The sequence below is a fragment of the Erithacus rubecula genome (genome assembly GCF_903797595.1).
Source record: "Erithacus rubecula genome assembly, chromosome: 2".
NCBI classification, from domain to species: domain Eukaryota; kingdom Metazoa; phylum Chordata; class Aves; order Passeriformes; family Muscicapidae; genus Erithacus; species Erithacus rubecula.
In genome coordinates this window covers 60,137,151-60,158,832 of record NC_136685.1, presented here as the reverse complement: position 1 = coordinate 60,158,832, position 21,682 = coordinate 60,137,151, and positions in this window count along the sequence as shown.

Sequence of the window (21,682 nt, the reverse complement as noted above, 5' to 3'; positions counted from 1 at the left end):
ACCAATTTCTCACAGTTCAGGGCAAATAAAATCATTGTAGTAATAGCTCAGTGCACAGTGAAAGCAATTAATCCATGCATTTGGGAAACTAGTAGAGAAGGAAATGTCTTCTTAGCTCTCAGTGGAAAGCTAACCTAAAGCTCTAAAACATTGAACTTAACCTAAAACATTGGCACAAGAAGAATATTTCCAATAATGTAAAATCTGTGGTCTGGCAAAGTAAAGATTTATTTTTAATTATAAGGCAGCTGTCCCTGCTCAAATTAATTGTTGGATCAAAGTTAGTCAACTACATCAAGGCATAAAGTATCTTGGTTTCACTTGTAACATATTGTGCCAAGACATCACAGTATAAAATGCATAGACTTTTGTTTGTGATTAGATAGTATTGTACAGTGTTGTCTTTTGGGACTTTTTTCAAGATATAGTTATTTCTTATGAACAGTGGTCCATACTGGAATATATTAGGGACAGGGTTTAGTGGTGGACTTGTCAGTGCTAAGTTAAGAGTTGAATTCCATGATCTTAGAGGTCTTTCTAATCTAAATTATTCTATGATTCCATGATCTAATATTGTGCAAAACTGCTAAGCTGTTAGGAGTGAAGAGCCAACAGATAGTTATTAAATTTAAGTGTTCTCCAGGCCAACATTTTGGAGATAAATATATGTAAATCACTTTTATTGGAAATTATAGAATCACAGGATCACAGAGTCATTCAAACTGGAGGTGATCTTGAAAAATCTCTATTCCAATTTCCTACTCAAAACAGGGCTAGCTTCTCAGGTAGCTCAGGATTTCACTCAGTTAGATTTTGGACACTCCTGAGGGTGGGGAATGCAAAATCTGTTCCACTGCTTGACTGCTGTCATGGTGAAAAAAGGGTCTTCTGACATCCAGTCAAGCCTGTTTTGTCAACTCCAGTCTGTTGTCTCTTACCCTCCAACCAAGCCCCACTGTAAAGGGTTCAACACTGTCTTCTTACTGAATCTCCCTCCCCACTCCTCCCAGATGCTGAGGGTTGCTGCAAAGTCCTTCTGAACCTGTCTCTGCCTCTGCCCCAGGCTGAACCACCTCTGGTCTCTCAGCCCCTCCTCAATAGGTGTGTGCTCCACCCCCAACCATCTTGGTAAACCTGGCTTCAGTTTGTCAAGGGCTTTCTTTACCAGGGTACCTAAAACTGAACCAGCCTTCCAGATGCAGTTTGACAGGTACTAAATAGAGCAGGATGTAGCAGAAAGCAAAACTATTGCCAGGCTGTGGTTGCAAGCACTGTGTAAAGGCTCTCCCTATTTCTGACTGGTCAGCATGCTGATAAGATTGTTAATTTCATACAATTTTGGCTCACTTGCTAAAACTGATACTCTCACTCTTAAAACATCTACTTCCATAATTTTTCTGGACAATCAAGTACTTCACTTTTGCTTTGCTGTACAGATTCTGAAAACGATTCTGTATAAAATAACAAATGAAAATTTAAGTTTTGCAATAATGACACAACTGAGAGGGAAACAAAGCATCATTGTTGCTATTCAGAGAGAACTGACCATGCTGAAGGTGTAGGGTGTTTCCTGGTAATACAGATTCTTAAAATTTATTCTTTCTTTCTACAAGATCCATCCAATCCTTGGAAGCACATCTACAAATACTGTTTTAATAAACCTTTGTTCCGGAACAACTGTGTCATTGTATATCTTCAGTTAAAAAGAAAAAGTAACGTGACCTAAAACATGAACACTTGCAAGCTTATGTAAATGCATAATATTTGTACAAAAAGAAGTTAGAAAAGGACTTAGTTTAGACCCTGATATTTTTGTGAAGTAGCCTCCTGCACTTACAGGCAGAAGCACACAGAGATATTATAGCTTTCTTGAAAAATGATACAATTCACAAAATTGCTTCCAATCTTTAAATATCCCTATCCAGTGACTAAATTTGATTCCAAAATACCTCCACTGCAGACAATAGATGAGGAAATAATTTTAGTTATGAAGACAGTAGGAAATTCTCTGACTTGTGGATATGTAACCATTTTTGGTGGGGCTTGTCTAGTTATTGAATAGAAGACAAAAGTTTTTATACAAAACTCTTTTCAGTGCTGAAAAAGGCTCTAACATTTCATGGGTTTTAACAATTTTCTTTCACACTTGGTCTTAAAATAGCAGCTTCAAAATATTATTAAAAATTTAATTATGGTTAGGAAGCTAAATTATTTTTGTGGTCATATTACACATTTTCACTTACAAATTCATCTCAATTATCATTCAATACAATCTAAATTATATTCTCTAAAGATTCAGCTTCTGAGTTTGTATTAAGACATGCTCATATTAAAAATCGTCTATATTTAAAAACAGTAGAGTATATCATACCTTGACAGAGAAAAGGATTTATTTGGTCAGCTTTGAAATATATGACTACTTGTGTTTTTCAGACAGTTTTGTCACACCACAACTAAATAAGAATGCAATTTCTTATTAAACATATGAGATGTGAGAAACAAAACATCAATGAGTAATAACAACAAATGGTGACAAATGAAAAACTACAGTCTCCTTCAGAAGCTTCCTCCAAATTGATTTTCCCAAAGATTTTGTATCTAACTTCTCTTTGAACACTCCTTGTTTATGGAGTACTTATGATATATTGCACTTACTATTGGAAACAACTGCTTCCAGAAGGTATCAAATAACAGAATTCAAGGTTTTCATTGTCCTTAGTTTTCTAAGACCATTCTCATTCTTCACACATGGCAACACTTCTTACTTGGGATTGCCAAGATTATGGTGACATCTTGATAATGAAGGCAACTATTGGCCCACCAGTTTGGGTAATGCATGTGTAGAACAGCAGGAGAGGAGCCACAGTTAAAGGCTTCTTTTTTATAGCTACAGATAAAGCTCTTATATAAGTAAAGGATTCAGATTGCAGGACTCATCTCTTAGTCAAACTAATGATTCCAGTGTCTGCAATCTACTCATGGTTATGGTCTCTCTATAAAATGGTGGTGACCCTCTAAGAGTGTATAATGCAGAGAGCAAAATAGATGTCATTGACTGCTTGTGCACAAGCAAAGTGAAAGGGCTGGAGCACCCCAGGACTGCCTGAGCAGTCCATGTGACAGAACAGCCCAAGCTAGTTTTGGCCTGTGGGAATGGCCACTCGCCTAAACCACCCCTGGGCACATTTGGGAGTGAGCATGGCCAGAAGCTGCTCCCAGCAGGCAGCTGACCTTGGGGCTGCAAGAGGTTTCAATGGCTTGGGCATGGGCTGTGCCCTGACAGATGGTCCCTGTGGACGAGATGGTGGTCCTGGGAACATTGGATGGACTCGTACAGGTTTCACTTCTGCTGCTCTGCCTATGCACAGTTGCAGGTCAGCAAGCCCTGCTCCAGCCTTGGGGAGCACAGGCCAGCACATATGGCCTGCCTCCCACAAAAGCTTTGTAATGTGAGCTCAGCCCTGCCATGATACAACCATGGCTTTGGGTTGCTTCCTAGAATGTTCAGGATATGTCCAGGTCTGGTTTTGTCATGCCATGTGTAAAGCTTATTATCAGAATCCTTCCCAGGCAGCAGGATCACCTGTAATATACTTAGGTGTGTTTGATAATTATCAAAATTTAAATCAGAGATATGCTTTGCTCATGACATGTCTGATGGCTTTTCCTAAACTCTGACCCTTTAGGAGCTATTAGTTTCTCTGTAGAAACATATGCTTTGATTTGTGCTAGTGTGTGTTCAAGTGATTTACTGTAGACTAATTAGATAATTTAATTGACACAATTAGCAGCAATATTTGTGGAAACAGCACATAGTGCCTCACTTCTTGTGTCCTTGTTTTTGTCACGCCAATTATCCTCTGCTTTTCTAATCAAATGATTTTATAGGAGACTCACAATGAAATACAGAGTGTCACATGAGACTTTTTCTTTATCATTAAAGACAAAAATTCAACTCCTTGCTTTTCAAGGAGGTATTTTGAGACTAATCACTCTTTCTTATGCAAATAATTTATTATACTGTCCTGGCACATAGAACCACTTGTGAGTTTTTTTGGTTTAAAAGAAAATTCCTAGTGTCCATCAGAAAGGGAGTAGCTGATAATACTGAATAAAGAGAACAATAGTGCAGCAGATACTCTGCAAGATTCCCCACTGGGCTCTGCTGATAGAGTTGAAGTTTGACCTGCAGTGCCCTCTGTTATTTTATCGTCAGTGGATGCCAATTAAGTTCATCACTAAAACTGCAGCAACCTGTTCACCACAGTTTGATATGTCTGCTGAGCAAGCCATCTCATTCCCATGCAGTAGTTCATGAAGGAGTGGAGCAATATTCACCTGTTCAGCACACAATAAAATTGATTTTGAAATCAGGTAGCTGTATCTTTTATGAGCAAAGTCCATTTGTTCTATAAATGGAAACTAATACATCTGCTTAAACTGATGTGACAGAACATGATGCTATCCCAAAATATTTGTGCACTGAACAGGTTTTCTAGGATAGAAATAGACATCTTGAGGCAGGAGCACCCCAGCTTTGGGGTATAAGTTGGTGCTTGTTGCTGTTGTAAGTGGTTTTCAGAGTTCTGCTCTGCAAAAAGCCTACACATCTGGCAATGACACAGGGAGTGGTGAGTATACACACAGCTGGTCATGCAATAATTCAGGCAGTTATGGATTTGGAAAATATCATGAGAGAGAAGGTGTTGTATATCTACTCATGATATTTCTGCAATGCACATGTGTCCACCAGATCATGAGGCAAGGGTATGACAAATTGCTGGGGAGAAGTTACAGCATGAGACACTGCCATGGTCCCAGCATAGACTCTGTGGCTAGCACTGCCTGAAAGAGTAGGCATCTCTGTTTTGAGTTGATTCTTATAAGGAAGCAGAGCACTGAATACACAATACACAAATTCTTCCCTTACCACAAAGATTTTATTCTTATGGGAAAATAGTTGAGAGGATGAAGCTAAATGCATCTTATTTGTGCTAGTGCTTTTGTAACATAGCACTAATTCTTAGTGTGCACCACATAACACAACTGTAAAATAGAAATTATAAATCCTGTAACATCCTTCAAGTAAAATAACTAAAATATATTAATTTTGTTTAAAAGTAACCAAATTTCTTTTATTTTCATGTGTTTTCTTTTCAACATCTGGACCTCAATTAAGAAGAAAAAATAATGTGTTTATAAGTCTGCAGAGTTTTCTCTAGGTTTTTTTTTTTTTTTATATGCTGCTGCAGTACTTTTCAGTTGTAGCAGCTATTTTATGAACTCATGAGCTAAGCAGTTCCAAATTGGAAATGTACCAACCACTCCTACTATTCAACAAAATGTTTTCAAGAGCAGTTAAAAATACCAAGGAAAAAAAATCCAACCCTCATTCTACATCAGATTCAAGCTTAGTAGTAACAAAAATAATCCTTTTGGGATCTAAGTTGTCAAATAATAAGTTTAGCATTCTAAATCCACAGTCAGCTCTTGTTTACACTGAGAATTTTTAGAAAAGGAATTGTGATGGTTCTCCTGTCCTGGTATTATCATTTGTGAGGGAAGACATGGAGGCAAGAGTCCACTACCCATATCTATTTTTACCACCATCTTTCTCCTTTCTATGCATCTTGATCTGGTGGTAAAACGAGATTTGTTGGAAGGAGTCTAGTCCTCAACATAGTACAATTTTCAAGCAAGCATAGAGGTTGACTAAACTAGTCCAAGCAGTTAGCAACCTTTTTATGATTTCCAGATCAAACACAAGGACAATATGTTTTGGTTGAAGTTTCCAGCTGTTGCTGGAGATTGAAGACTGTAATGACATTGGTGAAAGTGATCTTTCCCATGCCCAACCACATCTTCTGGCAATAAAGTTTCTTGCTGTGATGCTACCAGTTATTTTATGGTGAAACACACAAAAATGAAATCAATTTGGTAACCTCTAGGAGAAAGCCTGTAGGTCTGCACTGGTCTTTAGTTTGATTTTCTCTGACACAGCCACTTACAGTCCATACCTGTGTAGCAAGATGTACCTGAGAAATAAAGATGGTGGAACTGAGGGGCATCACTATTTTGACACCCTTTTAACTCTTTCAAAGCTGTCTCCATCTGAAGGTCTGAATTATGTGTCTAATATTAACACACCCTTTCAGGCCCACAGCCTTTTTGTGCTGTGATAACTAAGATTCCCACCACAGAATATCCACCCACATCTCAGAGAGAATGATATTACAGATAGCAGAACTATGTTGTACCTTTAACTCTTGAAACGTACTCAAAACTCTGGAATTCACAGCAACATCTATATGCCAATGCAGTTGGTGTCCTACTTAAATTCATTAACTGTAATAAACAACAATTATAGCCCTAGGTCCAATAGAGGACTTCAGAATCTCAAAAAACAGCAATGTCTTTCAGGCACTGCTATCCAGTTTGGTATTCATCAGGATCTAGGCAGTATACAGTAAAATGTGATCTCTCCCAAAATTACTAGGTATCACTGAAAAACACTGAGCAAAGGAAATCTCAGCTCCCATGCTTCATTTGAACAAAGGAAACCTGAGTCCATGAAATGTTTGCTTTCATGTGCCCTTGGAAGAGCAGAGTTCACTGCATTGCTTTCAGAAACTGGATGATTTATAAGACTCGTGCCCACCACTTAGAGAGCAGCTTATTTCACCTGGAAACTCAGAGACCTGCTCAGGCTTGGGCAACAAAAGGTGGAAAGGGGGATGAAGTTTTCCTTACTAAAGCCCTAAGCTGTAGGCTGATCCCTACTAGTTCTGTGTAGAAAGGGGATTAAAAGCAAATTTCTGTATAAAAGTAGGTATCTCACCCACTTAAAAGTGGCATTTAGAGCTCATATTTTATAAGTGAATCTTCAGTTAAGCCAGAAATGTCCAACCTACTTAGCTGTACATAAAAAAAAAAGAATCTTCATTTGGTCAAAAGCCATACAATAACTTAGAGAGCCAAGAAAGCCACTCCAGGAGTGGCTATGAACAGAAGGTGACAAGTGCTCTTCAGGGGAGACACTGTTCCACTGCAGATCAGACCTGGTTCTAGCAGTTCCCACTAAGATATACCAAATATCCTCATCCACACTTAATCTGATGCCACTAAAATTGTCCTCTCACTTTGGATCATTTGGATATTATCTTAACTAGCCACAGTCACAGTCCCTTAGTCTGTTTAAAACCTGAAGTAAAGAGCATTGTTAAAACCAGGTTCCTGTCAAAGTAAGTTGTCCACACTTAAATAAATTGAACAAACTGTGACTTTCTGCAGCATTCTACCTATCTTAAATTCCCACTGGGTTTTAAGCAAGAGTTGTTTACCTAAGCCCCCAAGCCAAAACAGTACAAGTAAACACCTGGAGAATGAAATAGAGAATGATCTGAACTTTCAGGGTTCTTTTTCTTAGGCTATATTTACAGTATCATGTTTAAACATCACCATTTTAAGTCTAGGCAGAATTTCAGATTCTGCCTAAATCATGTTTTAGCACATATAATGTTGTTTGGTTTCTTGATATTTTTATGCTGTTTCTTTCAGCCAGGTCATCTTCTGTTTTAAGTAAGTCTATTATTCTCCTTGAACGTTTAGGGGTGGCAAGCCAAGAGAGGAAAAGGATAATTTCTGTCCTCTGTCTTCCTCTTCTTGAAAACCTCTTCTCTATTATGTCTTTTGGGAAGTCAGATGTTGCACTGAGGGCAAAATCTGATCTTAGTCAAATCAAAGGGAGGTTTGCATTGACTTCTCTGGAAATAGTATCAAGTCCTTAACATGATTTAACCCACAAAGAACAGCTTTCTGAATCTGATTAAGCACATTCTGTAATAATTGTTCTGACAACTTGTACCTTCCTTTCCATGAGCTGACACTGAGCTCTGGGGTAATGTGGCTCCCAGTTAGATGGAGATTAAGTGATGCAGGAGATGTTATCTCATATTTGACCTTCAGTACCACCTCCAGAGCGAGGTACATTACTCTGATCTTTGGAAGGGGAAATCACTCATGTTTTGCTGACTAAAACTCCTTTTTTCTTAGCAAAATTACTAAAATACCTCAAGGAAAAAGTGTATGTTATTGCTTTGCACCAGAGTTGGCAAAACTGCACATTTTGTCTGTTTGGATTTGAGATTTAACACACATCTCTGCACAGCCCTCCCCCTCCTCAATGTTCTTCTGAACAGAATATCAATGTCACCAGAGAGGAGTCATCTTTCCCTTTTTTTTTATTTCTCCTTTTCAGCTGTTACTCCTCGTTGAGTTTAAATTTCGTTTACTTTGGCAAGAGGGCTTTTTTTTTTTTTTTCCTTTAAAAGTTTTAATCCACCTTGTAACACCACCCAAAAAGAAGCGAAATTAAGCTGCAGTGTGTACTAGGAGAGAAAACCTACTTTATTTATCACCCAGTCCCACTTCACCGTACACTGACCTAATTACAGCCCACACCAGGCGGGGTAGGAGGAGCAGCAGAAGGAGCGCTTCTGCCACCTAGTGCTTCCCATCCTCCCACTGTCCTCAGCAGCATCTCTTTGTGGGATTGGCATTTTCCTGTCCCCAGCACTCGACAGCAAATGACCTTCCCCAGCCTGCCTGCCTAGATGCCGGGTTTATCTGCATACTGCTCTCTTCTCCTTTTTACTGCTCCAAAACAGCTTTCATGGGAGGACTCTGAACTACAGCTGGCAACACTCAGTAAGGCAGGTGGGGGTTTAAAAATCACTTGGAATGATGTTAAGTACAGCAAAAAACCCCAGAATGTTTGAACAGTGCTAATACATGTCTGAAAACAGAAAATATTTTGTATGCACAGGCTGGGGTTTTCAAAGGGAGCACGGAGAGCTGGGTGCCACTGTGGCTGTAGCAAAATGGGATGCACAAATAATTTGGGTCTCAAGCACTTGTACAAGATTTTTCTTCCCCCTCTCCTGCAATTTTATTTTTGTTAATCTTAATCCTGTAAAATGACAGGTCATCATGCACCAATTAGCCTATTCATTTACAAAAACATTTCCAGCATGACTATCTTGGATTGAAAATGGAAAACATAAATATTTTCCTATTGCTAAAGACATAATAATATTACAGAGCATAACCAAATTTGACTGGTTTTTTCCATTATTTTTCTTTCAAAGCATGTCAATATTTTATTTCAGAACTGCTCTGAAGGTCATTTTTCTTAATTGGGATGTTGGTGCTAAACTAAATGCACACCATTGACACCAGCTGCTATGCATAAGTGAAAGTATGTGAGCTCTTAAGGATTTCTGTAAGCAAATTTGAACTTTTTTCCTCAACATGTGCAGTTCAAGGGAAAAAACAGCTATTATTTTAAACTCTGTTTATATAAAAATTTTCATCTTTTTTTTTTTTAATTGCCCTAGTGAAGGGGTCCAATATAACCAATTTTTATACTTTACTTTTATTTTCATGTAAATTCTAGTGAATGAAAATTAAGGTTTCAGGATGCAGCATTAAACAATCAAAACATACTCTGAAAATTGCCTCCACAATTTCCAGCCATTTTCAGTCATGTTTCTGGGTGCCCAAGGCAGTAAGTCCAGGGGTTTTTTAAAAAATGTGAAATATATTCTGCAAATTTGCCTTCTCATTGTAAGGAATATTATCACTATCTTTCACAATGATTTCACAGTGAGGCACTGATGTTAAACTGGGGATTAATAACATTCACTCTGCTCTCATAAATGCTCAGGTCATTCAGAAAGGTGCCTGGTTTGAATGTGACATGGTTTTCCTCCAGATCATATTCCCCTGCTGCCTCCCCAGAGGTGCCAGAATGCTGAGGCAAGGAGGGAAAGAAGGCTCCTGCCACAGAGCCAAATTACAGCCAAAGGGCTCATGTCCCTACAGGCACAAACACACTTTTTGCCTTTCTGCTTTGCAGAAATGCTGAGCACTCTTGTTTGTAGCTAAATCTGTGCTTGACGTTTAAATAGACTCCTCTGTTATACCTTAAGATGCAAATAATCACATTTTAAACATCTCAGATTAGCCACTCCACATTCAAGTACACTTTTCACGTCTGCCTCTCTGCTCCTCAGCTCTCTGTGCCTAAAAAAGAGGCAGTGCTCTCAACAGAGGTGTTGTGATGATAAAGGAATTGTTTATGAAGCACTCATACATATCTGTGGTAAGCACTGTAGAAAAAATAACATGAGGAAGAGGTCAAAATTGTGTGCAGTAGATAACTTGCAGGAATATGCACTGAACAGGAACAGAAAGATGCTGAAAAATGTTGGCTAAGGCACCATTATGTATTCTTTACTATGACTGGAACAGGAATATTATAATACTATAGAAATATATAATGTAAATAATACATCTCTACACTGTATAATACTCACACTATAGGAAACCTACCCAAAATGATTAAAACTGAAGAAATGGTTTCACTCCTGTCCCATATAGTTACAGATCTTACTAACATGCTAGGACCTTAAACATGTTTCTGGTTGCCTCCTATATTGCTTGTCACACCATAACCACTCTTGTGATCTTGCAGGTCCAATTGAATTAGAATCTTCTTGGTCTTTCTATAGAAATCAATGGATAGAGATTATTTGATAATGCAATCTATAAATCTTCCTTTGATACATTTTTGAGAGCCTTAATACACATAATTTTGACCCTGTTTATTTCCCGGAAATCTTAGTTCTTTTTAGAACATAGTTTTGATATCTGGTTATATACACATACAGTATGACAGGGTAAGGCACCATCTGATCTGTCTATGATGCCAGATATTTTATAAATATATCAGAAAATAAATAAAACATCTCCTCTCACCCATAGAAGTTAGGTCAAGAATGTTTCCATTTGTTGGTTTTTGAGTGTCCTGTATTAAGGAAAGGTAGCATGGTAAAAGTTGAAAGGGGTGATATTTTCTATTGTGTTATGAGGGCAGCCAAAGAGAAGGTTATTCCAAAATTCTTTGAGAATCATCCATGTCTGTTAGACTGTTCCTGGAAAAGGTTCATACCTGGTTTAGTTTACATGACTCTTCAGTGCAAATCCTGAAATGGATCTAGGTTGGAAATTACATTCTCAGCACAAATTATTTTACCTGACTTGTTATTTTAGACATCTACCAACTACCTATCCATCTTATTGGTTTTTATATTATTGCTTTAGTGGAAAAATATATATAACTTTACAAGTAAAATACCATAGAGATTATTTTAGAAAATCAGGAAAGGATTCAAACCCAATTTGATGTTCAACTTAAAAAAAAAGGGAGGAAAAAAATGAAATTAATATTTAAGTCATGGGATAAAGCAAATATTTGAGAGGGAAATTAAAACCTGTCTGTCACAGAAATTCAAATTTAACTGGAATTTGATACTAAAAGATTCAAATATTAATGCCTGATTTCTTCCCATATTGCCTAGTTTTCTATGTTCTGTTCTGTTGGGGCCATCCTTTTGTACAAAATCCTATTTATATCAGATATTTGGGAAAAGCAATTTTGCTTATTCTAGAAGTGTCATAGGTCTAATCAATAAAATACCTCAGTGCGTACAAATTTGTCACAGTAAAGTCTTTCAGAACACTTGCTGGTGGCCATCATCAAATGAGTTTTCTCTAGGTCCACTGCAGAAAACTCACTCTATAGACTAAAAAATTATATAGGAAAAAAAATAAAAAAAAAAAAAAAAGTAGGTAACTTTGCTGTGTGGCTGAAAACCCAACACCTGAGAGGAACTTGAAAGGAATTTCATTGGAGAGTGTTTCCTGTGTAGGAAGAGGTCTTCTGATTGCCAGCCCAATGTGCAAGGGGATGTTGCCCTCAGATAGGAAACCATATGTAACGCAAAAGTCCTAATCCAATTACTCCTTAAAAAAAAAAAAAAAAAGTGCACTACTAACTACTATTTGTTAGAAGTTTGCTTCTGTCTCAGTGACTGAGTGAGTGAATGAATGAAAAAGTCAGTCAGTAGATGCTTACTGGTTTTGCTTCAATTCTTTTCTGGTTTATCCAAACAGAAGAGATGTCGGTTTAGAAGTGTCTGGAAAATCTTGCATCTCCTTCCTTCAGATGGCATGGACTCACACAGTTTGATGTCCCAGACTGCCAGAGAATAAAAAGCATGTGGTCCTTCTCATGGAGTTTTAAGTTATGCTAGAGTGCTTAAACTATCTACTCTGACCTCAATACCAGGTGTCAGGATGCAAGAAAAAGCCAAGCTAAGCTCTTTAAGGATGCAGAGGGACCTCTAGGGGACTTAGAGTAGTTTTTATAGCTAGGGATCCATTTCCAAAAAGTGATAGTAGATAAAGATCCTCTGCCCTGGAAGCACAATCTGCAAGCTGGAGCCAAAGAATTTAGCTGGAGCCTTGTAAAACCTAAAGGAACTTAGTGAAACCAGATGAGCTTGGCATATGAGTGTAAACAGCAAGGTTGCGTTGATTCCAGGAGGAGCACACTGGGACAATGCTCCATGGGGTTACAGTCTGGGGTGCATTTCTTCCTGCAGACTGCTCTGCAGAAACCTCTTAGGAAATTGTCCCAACAGAGTGAGCAGTTAGGTAAACTGGATTTCTCTGCTCTAATTGGTAGATCAGATTATTATCCTAGTTGTGAGAAATCATTCCTACCTTTAAAACTACTTATCCCTGAAACTAGTAAAGTAAATTACTATTCATATGATGAGGGTACTTGTCTCCTATCAGATCAGGTCTGATATGACTGGTACTGTACAAATGGGCCAATCACTATTTGCAACACAACAGACTGTACATCAGATAGCTATATGAAAAGCAATCTCAATTTTAAAAGTCCTGTGATACAGTTAGAAGCTCTTAGTTAGGTCATCTTTAGAGCCTTACCACACAAACATCTTCTAAATAACATTATTTGAAAACTATGATGTGTGATGAAGCTATTCAATGTATTTCTGGAGTAAAGCATAAGCATTTCAACCTGAGTGTAGTTGCTATAAATAATGTTGCCAAGTGATAATGAAAATTAGCTTCCTTGTGGCTACAAGAATGTGTTTGTGTTTATATGGAAAAGGATAACACTTTTCTCACACCTTCTCTGCTGCAGTCTTACAAAAAGGGTTGATGATAGATGTAGCAGTCATTCTGCTTTGTTGCAAAATTTGTTTCAGTATATCTTGGCTCTAAAATGTTATGCAAATCTTCATTATATTTTAATCTGCAGGTGGGTTAGATAAAGAATGACCCAGAAAAAGAGATTTTTTTTTCCTTCGGTCTTTGAGAAGGAAAATGGCTTGAGCTAAAGTTCCTGCAACAGAAGAAACTTGTTTAAATCAGCAATAAGGTGCTGTACAGAGCAGTATGTCAGAACCACTAAGCCAGAGTGACACACAGATTTTGTGTAAATCCCATGATCACCAAATGAATCCACTTATTGCTCACAGCATCTGTGACCTGCTGCTCTTCACCTTTCTCAGTTGCAGAGTGACTCTGCTGCCTTCAGTTTTGACCCCACACACACCGTGTCCTTTAGCTGCTCCTGCAACGGGCAGCAAGTGTGTATGTAAAAAAGAAGCTCTGGAAAATAATATTTAGACAGAATAGAGCTTCTGTTACAGAAATTAAGCTACTGAGTCAGAAGGTAAAAAAATGTTGAGGAGGCATCTGATAATTTTAAATTTGGCTGACAGACAGACAAATTCAAACAATTCTGTGGTATGTTATAGCTGTATTACATGCAACACAATGGAACTTTAAAATTTTCATAGGGTGCCACAATACACTTCCCTAATTTTGTGTTTGATCATTCTTGATCATTGAATATTTTTGTTACATATATGACTCTCCTAAAGTGCCAAGCAACACACAACATCCACTATTCTTTTACCATACCCAGATGGGCGCTTCCAGATTTCCCCCTTTTGGAAAGATACTGTTGGATATCTCACAATCTCTATGCAATTCATTGACTGAAGACACAGCCTGACACAATGACAATTAAGTATCTTTGTAACATTTCCAATTGTGAAAAAAAAAAATGGAAATGAGAAGGTTTCTTCTCTTTTTCCTCTACCAATTTACAATATTTTTAATGGGTAATTTGGCTTATATTTTGATCTGAAAGGTCTTTCTAAAAAATGCATAAAATTCTGTGACCCAAAGTCTACAGAATACATACTTTTTGAAAGTTTTCAGATCTAAATAGTGCTGAATGTTGCACCTATTTTAATGTTTTATCATTTTTGAATGACAATGAAAATGATTTATTTTAAAGAATGCCTGCAATTAAACTAAAGTCTGCATTGGCAAAATATAGCTGAGACAACTAAAACAAGCATTTCATTTAGGTACTAGTTTTCAGGCATACCAAAATTATACTTCATAAATATGTGCTCCTTTTTTTTTTTTTTTTTTTTTTTTTTGGCAGATGTAGGATTACAAAAACTAGAAAGATCTTCACTACAGACCTATTCTAATACTTCTCACACACTTCCTATTTTGAAAGGTTTCTTCACAGCATCAAAAAATAATGCTGAGGCTACTGTGAATAACTGGAATGATGTGTGCTTTTTTCCAGCACTTCAGTGGGATTATCTTAACTGATTTTGATATTTCTGTTCAGTGTGTTTGAGGTTTCTGAAACATCCTTGTAAGTGTATAATTTCTGAGTTGGTGCTATATTGACCCATGTCATACACTAGGGATCATGGGCTCTCTAAACCACTCCTTATCCAAGCATGATGCACTTAATCTTTCCAGCTTTCCTGAGTCACAATTTTATTGTGTCCCCATACAACACACATTTTGTTTCTCAGAAAACTGAAAAAAAAAATTCATTGTAATTTACCTTGGTATAAATTATTCCAACTCATGTGCATTCTCATGAAGGGCAGCTTTCTCAGTTTTGTGGAGTGACCAATTAATTTCTACTAAGAACAGTCTTCCAACTGTTCTATTGCCATAAACAGCCTGAGAGGACATCAAAAACAGGACTAAGACCTCAGGATAAATTTTATTGAATGAATCATTAACAAAGTTACTCAAGAGATATTATTAGAATTAACTTACTATCATAGAAGTCAGTTTCAGGAAAATATACTATATTAAAATTTTATTGCTTATTTTTGTATCATGGCATTTCAATGTTGGTAAATTATGAGGATCTGAGTATGTATTTTTTTATAATTTTCTATATTTATATTTTATTTGAATGTTTTCACCTTGCACTATATCTTAAATCATTGCTTCAAAACTTAGCATGGAAGTGTTCATACTTCTTAAGATTTTTTTTTTGAGTCATGAGGCAAAGCTGTATTTAGTACAGTTGCAGACATTACCTTTTCTTGTATCAAAATGTTTTATTATAAAATAAACAAAATACAATAGCTATTAAAGAATGCTTTCTGTTTTGAAGGTAATACTCTTTTGTTTATCTAGAATGAAGGAAAAAAAAAGCAGTTTGTCTAAAAAAAAAAGCCTGGTATTCATATTAATAGTATCTCAGGATTTTATTTAGTCTCAAATCTTTCCCTTACAAAGACTGTAGGACAAAACCGCCTAAAGTCTTTCCCTTGTTTAGATATTCCATTATTTTGACTGCCATTTGCCAATGAGATGAGAAGATAGCTATTCCCGGGAATTTGGATATTTTTAGTGATATGGAACAAGGTACCTCCAAGGTCACTGACCAAGGCACTCCTCTTTCCAGTTAGGAGTGGCATCCTGGAGTAAAGCAGACCAACATGTCTTTTGACTAACTGGAAAACAAAAAATCACTAGGGGTTCAAATCCCAAACAGAATAAATAAAAACAGTACAAGATCAGTACAATAAATCTGCCAGCCAGGAGAATGAAAGTAACAAAAACATATTAAGGGAAATCACATCAAGGCAGAAAAAAAAAAAAAAAAAGTAATAAAAGGAGCATTCAGCTCCATGGAGAGCAACATAGTTAAATTAGCATGGAGTCATTAAGATAGAATAGGAAAAATACATTTTAAGACACCTGAAAAGGAAAAATATTATATTCTCACTGGTAAATTTATGAGGTAAGAAAGGAATGAGTAAAGCACAGAGCTCAGTTCAAAATCTTGTTATCATTGTGTTTGTGATATAATACATTTACATCTAACATTCTTAATTAAACAACAAAGTCAGAATATGCTCTGCAATAGTTTTTGCTACAAAGAGAGAACAAAATGAAAACATGAAAATAAACTTGAAGAAGAAATTAAAAGATACAGTCAAATGAATGAAATCTATACAGGCAGAATTTAGAGGGTTAATTTCAGCTAAAAAAAAATCAGATTAAAAAAATCAGATTTAGGAGATGGGTGAAATGGAGTCTATTCAGTTGAAAATATATTCTTCAGAAATTCAAAGGTGTGGCCATGGAAAAAGAAAAATAAGATCCAGTGATAGCAGAACAAGAAGACTGATTCCAACACCATTGAAACACCTCAGGAGCAGGAAACCTGAGAGGGAGTTAACAATGTCAAAGTACAGAAGCACTTAGAAAGCATAGAGCTCCAGTGGAAAACTTGAAATATATTTGCCTTGTGTTCACCCATCTGGGAACTCTTTTGCCTTTTTTTTTTTTTTTTTTTTTCCTGAGAGATAATGTAGATGAGGCAGAAAAGGCCTTTTGCAGTGAAGTAGCAGTGTCTGAAACCACTTTAAAAATGAACACCATGGGGCCAAGTAACATTCTTGTCAGACTTCTTAGGGAAACTGAGATGAACTTTTTCTTCAGTAAAGCCTTTGATACTAACTGCCATTGTATTCTCCTGGAAAAGCTGGCAGCCCATGCCTTGAACAGGTGCAATCTCTGAGCTAAAAACTGACTGGATGTCCGGGCCCAAGGAGGGGGAGTGAATGGGGCTGTTTGACAGCTGGCAATTAGTAGGGCTCTCAAAGAGTCAGACTTGTTCCAAGACTTATCTCCAAGACTTGTTCCACTTGTCCAGGTCATCAACAAAGATGATCTGGAGTGGTCCCAGTACATCCTCAGTAAGTTCATGGATGACACTTCTTTGGGCAGGAGTGTTGATCTGCTGGAGGGCAGGAAGGCTCTGCAGAAGGCTCTGGACAGGCTGGATTGATGGACCAAGGCCAGTGGTTTGGGTTCAATAAGGCCAAGTGCCAGGTCCTGCCCTTGGGCCACAACAATCCCAGGCAGTGCTTCAGGCTTGGGAAAGAGCAGCTGGGAAGTGGGCTGGCAGAACAGGACCTGAGGGTGCTGGTGACAGCAGGTGAGCAATGGCATCCTGGCCAGTACCAGCAAGAGGGTGGCCAGCAGGAGCAGGGCAGTGATTGTTTAGCATGACTTTTCAATACTGATCTTCATTGATTAATTCTTCTGGCCTCACATTTCCTTGACCCTATCTTATCTGCATGAACATTTAGAGGTGCCTTTTTTCACCTTCAGCATTAGGTGCTTAGTGGTATTGGACACACGGCTTTAAGAAATAAAGATTTTATATAATTCCAAATTTTTCCAGTGAGAATGCCCGGATTTGTACAGACTGGGTCTGAGACTGTGGAGACTGAATGACTTCAGTTTTCAGGCATATCCTGTTCCTGACCATGACAGTTTTTGACTATGACTTTTGTTACATGCAAAGAAATGAAATTACAAGTGACATACAATAAGGAAGTCACAGTATGGCTCTCTTTTCACCTTTAATAAGGAATATTAATTAATGTGCACAGTATTTATTAAAGTGTACAGTGTAAGTTAAATGCATTTCTAAAACATATTGCATATTAAAGTAGTACTTTAAATTCATTATAACCCACTTATTCACACTTAATAACAAAATCTAAATACAAATAAGAATTAAACTATCTCTTCATGTTAAATTTAATAATTATATTTTTATTTGTGAGACAATAAATCTCAAGGCATTACTTATAAAATTGAACATGAGCATAAGGAAATGGAAACAAAATGCTATCAAACTATCAGCATTTGAGATTCACAGCAGAGGCAGTTTCATAGAAATTTGTTTTCATAGAATATTTTGTTTTGCTTCTTGAACAAAACAGTATTTCAATATTTTTAGGCTGATAAATATAATTATCTTTTGAGCATTTATTCATTCCTTTTCTATTGAGAGAAATAGCATTTTGAATTAAAAGACACCTCCCACTGTGTTTGAACTTCCTATCTCTAAATCATATGGTGTTATCAGGATCATTTTCTCATTTGATCTAAACCATTACAATGAGACTCAATATTTTTCAAGTATCTATAATTGCTTAAGGGAAACGGAACACTTTAAAATGCAATTTGAAATAAGCAGTTTTAAATAATTACTCTTATTTGTCAGAAAGTGATGATAATTGGAAGACAAGTTAAGTCACAGCAGATAAATCTCTTTTTCTCTTCCTGTGCAACAAGAAGGAAGGGAAATCTTTAATTATGGTGGCAGTTTGAGAGGGGGATAGAGATCTTTTCTAACAGCCTCACAGAAAGATATTATTTTAAATTACCTTGGTCTGATTTTGACTGCCTTAGAGTGTCCATGTACCATAGGGTCTGTCTCCCTCTGAAACATCTGGTCAGTGACAGCTTTCCAGAATAAATGGATAACAGTTCTGATCCGAGGCTGCAATTTCTCTCTTCTAATCCCCAGCAGCCTACTTGATTGATCCTTTATGCAGCCACGCTGCATAAAGATTAATATTCTATTTGTTGAGTATCAAACAGCAGTAGCTGATATCCAGCAGGCATCACAGATGATTTCTGGAGCATCCTCAATCTTGAGTTGTCAAGTTGTGCATGCAACTCTTCTACAGAATAATGAGAGGGAAAACTGCAGGAGAAGAGAAGGGAAGAAATACAGCCCAAGAAGACTGAGGCCTTGTGTAGAGGGTGGTCTTGTGGAATAGGCAGCCATTCAAAATGTCTCCTCAATTTCCAAGCCACATTTACAAAATCTGGTGCTGAGAAATCTGACTCAAACAATTATCACATGCCTAACCCCTCCTAACAGTTTTTAACCTAGTGCTCCTTATTTATTGCTCTGTGCCCACTAGCCTCCCTCAGCCTAAATAAAGGTTTAAAATCTGTTGCTTTCTAATTAGGGCTGTTTGAGCAGATTACTTGGAGAAAGTTACTCAGCCTCAGCACTGTATGTTGGGAAACTTCATTTTGGTGTGAAATAATACATTGGTAATGATAACACGTTATTTTGTGCTGTAGCTGTATAAGCAGAAATAACAAATATCAAAAATGAAAGCTAACAGCAGGGTCTTTATATCTGATAATTCTACATAGTTTTGATCAGTGGATTTCTCATAAGTGGTAAACAGCTTGTCATGTCTCAGTGACTGAGCAACCTATTATATTCTAGATTTAGTTCTGATTTCTTTGCAGATGAAAGTGAGTTGATCTGAACTGTGCTTTTGTTGGTGTAGGATAGAGTTTCACTGTAATAGACACTTTTACAGCACCCACAGATAAACTCCTCCTGGCACTAGACACATTAATACCTATTAATTTTAATGATTCCCTACAGTAGTGTATATTAAAGAAATTAAAATAAAATGCTAGGGTGTAATCTAAAACAAAGTTTCAGTTGGGAAGCAGACTGCTTAGAAATGTAGTTAGCCTCATTTATTTAAATATTTGAAAAACTACATTTCCTTTTCCAAGGGAAAGTAATAAATATTTCTAATCCTGTGAAACTGGGAAAGTTTGAAGGCAGTAGTTTGAATGTCTCTTTTCCTTTCAATTTGAGCATTCAGAATATTAATGTGAGGCAACTGTTTGGCAACCTTTTATTAGCTGCTCCTGGAGTTCCTTGTGGCACCCCCCTCTGTTCAAAACCCTGAGGTTACTATTGCTTTTCTTAGCCTGACTTTATTCTTTCTTATCCCATCTATTCCTTCCCTGAATAACCTTGAAATATCTGGTCATTTGGTAATTCTTGGATCAAACTGAGAAATTACTCTTACCTAGCTGTTTAAAATACAGAATTCATATTTCATTGAGATAAAAGGATGTCTATGCCATGACTATGTTTTGGCAGTATTGTTCATACTCTCATTGAAAATATTTTGATATTGCAACTTTTTCTTTGGATCAGGGCAAGTACTTGATCTTTCCAAGACAGAATCCTAGAATCATGGAAACATAGCTACAAGCAACTGTATTTTCACAGTGAATGCTTCACCTTGACATTTGCACCACACACTGGTGTCACTTTCAGAAGTTGCCATCCCACTCATCTTTGCACCAGAAATATGTATGCACTTATTTCCGCCCCACTTCTTAAAGGCATTTCTGACACCCTATTGTCTCAAACTCTGCTCTGTTCCTATGGCTGTGACATGTGGCTTGCATGATCTGAGCTGTTGAATAATCATATTTCCAGCATATTATATGTGGCAATATTACTTCAAGATCAGAGCAGTACAGGAATGGAAGAGGGAAAATGCAATGCCGATGCTTACAAAAGGATTTCAGAGTTACCTGGGAAATGCAAGCTATTATTTAATTTGGTTAAAAGTGTTAAAACTGATTTTGCAAATTATCCAGAGTTAAGCAAAATATACCAGTGAAGAGTTAAATTGTTTTCTGTAAATCTAAGTCATCCCTCAAAAAAAGGGGATTTTTTAAAGTCTAAAATAAATCCCAACATATTAGATTTCTTTAGAGGTATCAATAAACCTGTGGGTTATTTTTACTTTAGTATGCACAGTTTTAAATATATTTTGAAAGTTTTCCACATTATTTCTTGAATTTACTAGGGATAAAAGCATACAGACTATAGAAATTCAAAAATCACTCTAAATTTCACAATTAAGGGAAATCTGTAAAATACCTATGTGACAACTTGCACTATTCCATCATATTTAAAACAAGCTCATAAGGAAATATGAATAAATGGAACAATGAAGTTTGAAACCAATATGTAGTAAATTTTAATTGCTAAAACTAAAGCAGGCATTGAAAATTCAGACGGACATCATTAATGACTGAATAATAAAATTAAACATGAGATTCAGGTCTTAATTTTTTTTCATTTATATTGTCCACTGTGGTTATCTACATCTAAGCTGAAGCCACCTGAGGAAGGAAACTGTGAAGTCATAATTGGTCTTTTTCCATTTCACTGGGTTCAGTGTCAGAAGCAATTTGAAAATCAGAAAAAACATTATCAATTAATAAGAACTGATCCAAAGTCCAATGCAAAATAGTATTGAGGAAATAATGTTCACTCACTGAAATTATCCAGCAGAAGTTTTAAAACCCAAATTTTCATTGAAAACATAGCTTTCAGTCTGAAATTGATTGACAGATGGTACTGGAGAGGTAAAAAGATTTAAAAACTGTAAATTGTTTCGGAATACTATGAGAAAATATTTTGGAGTATGATTAGTGGACTAATCAAAGTCTATCAAACACAATGATGTACCTTATCCCTTTTAGTTCAAGTCCTGAAAATGTGCATTGCTGGAAGGAAAAAGACTATGCAAACCTCTTACATCTTCTACCCAGGATTTGTTACTGACTACTGACAGTGATGTACAGCATATGGCCCCAAGTGGCCACTTTTATTCCAACTTTTATATAAGGCCACAGACTTTCCTTGAAGCTATCCCTCAAATAGATCCACAAAGCACATGCTGTTGCAGCACCCAGCATCCCACAGTGCAAGCAGAACTGTTGAGATGGAAGAACTTGGTGCTCTGAAGTGCACACT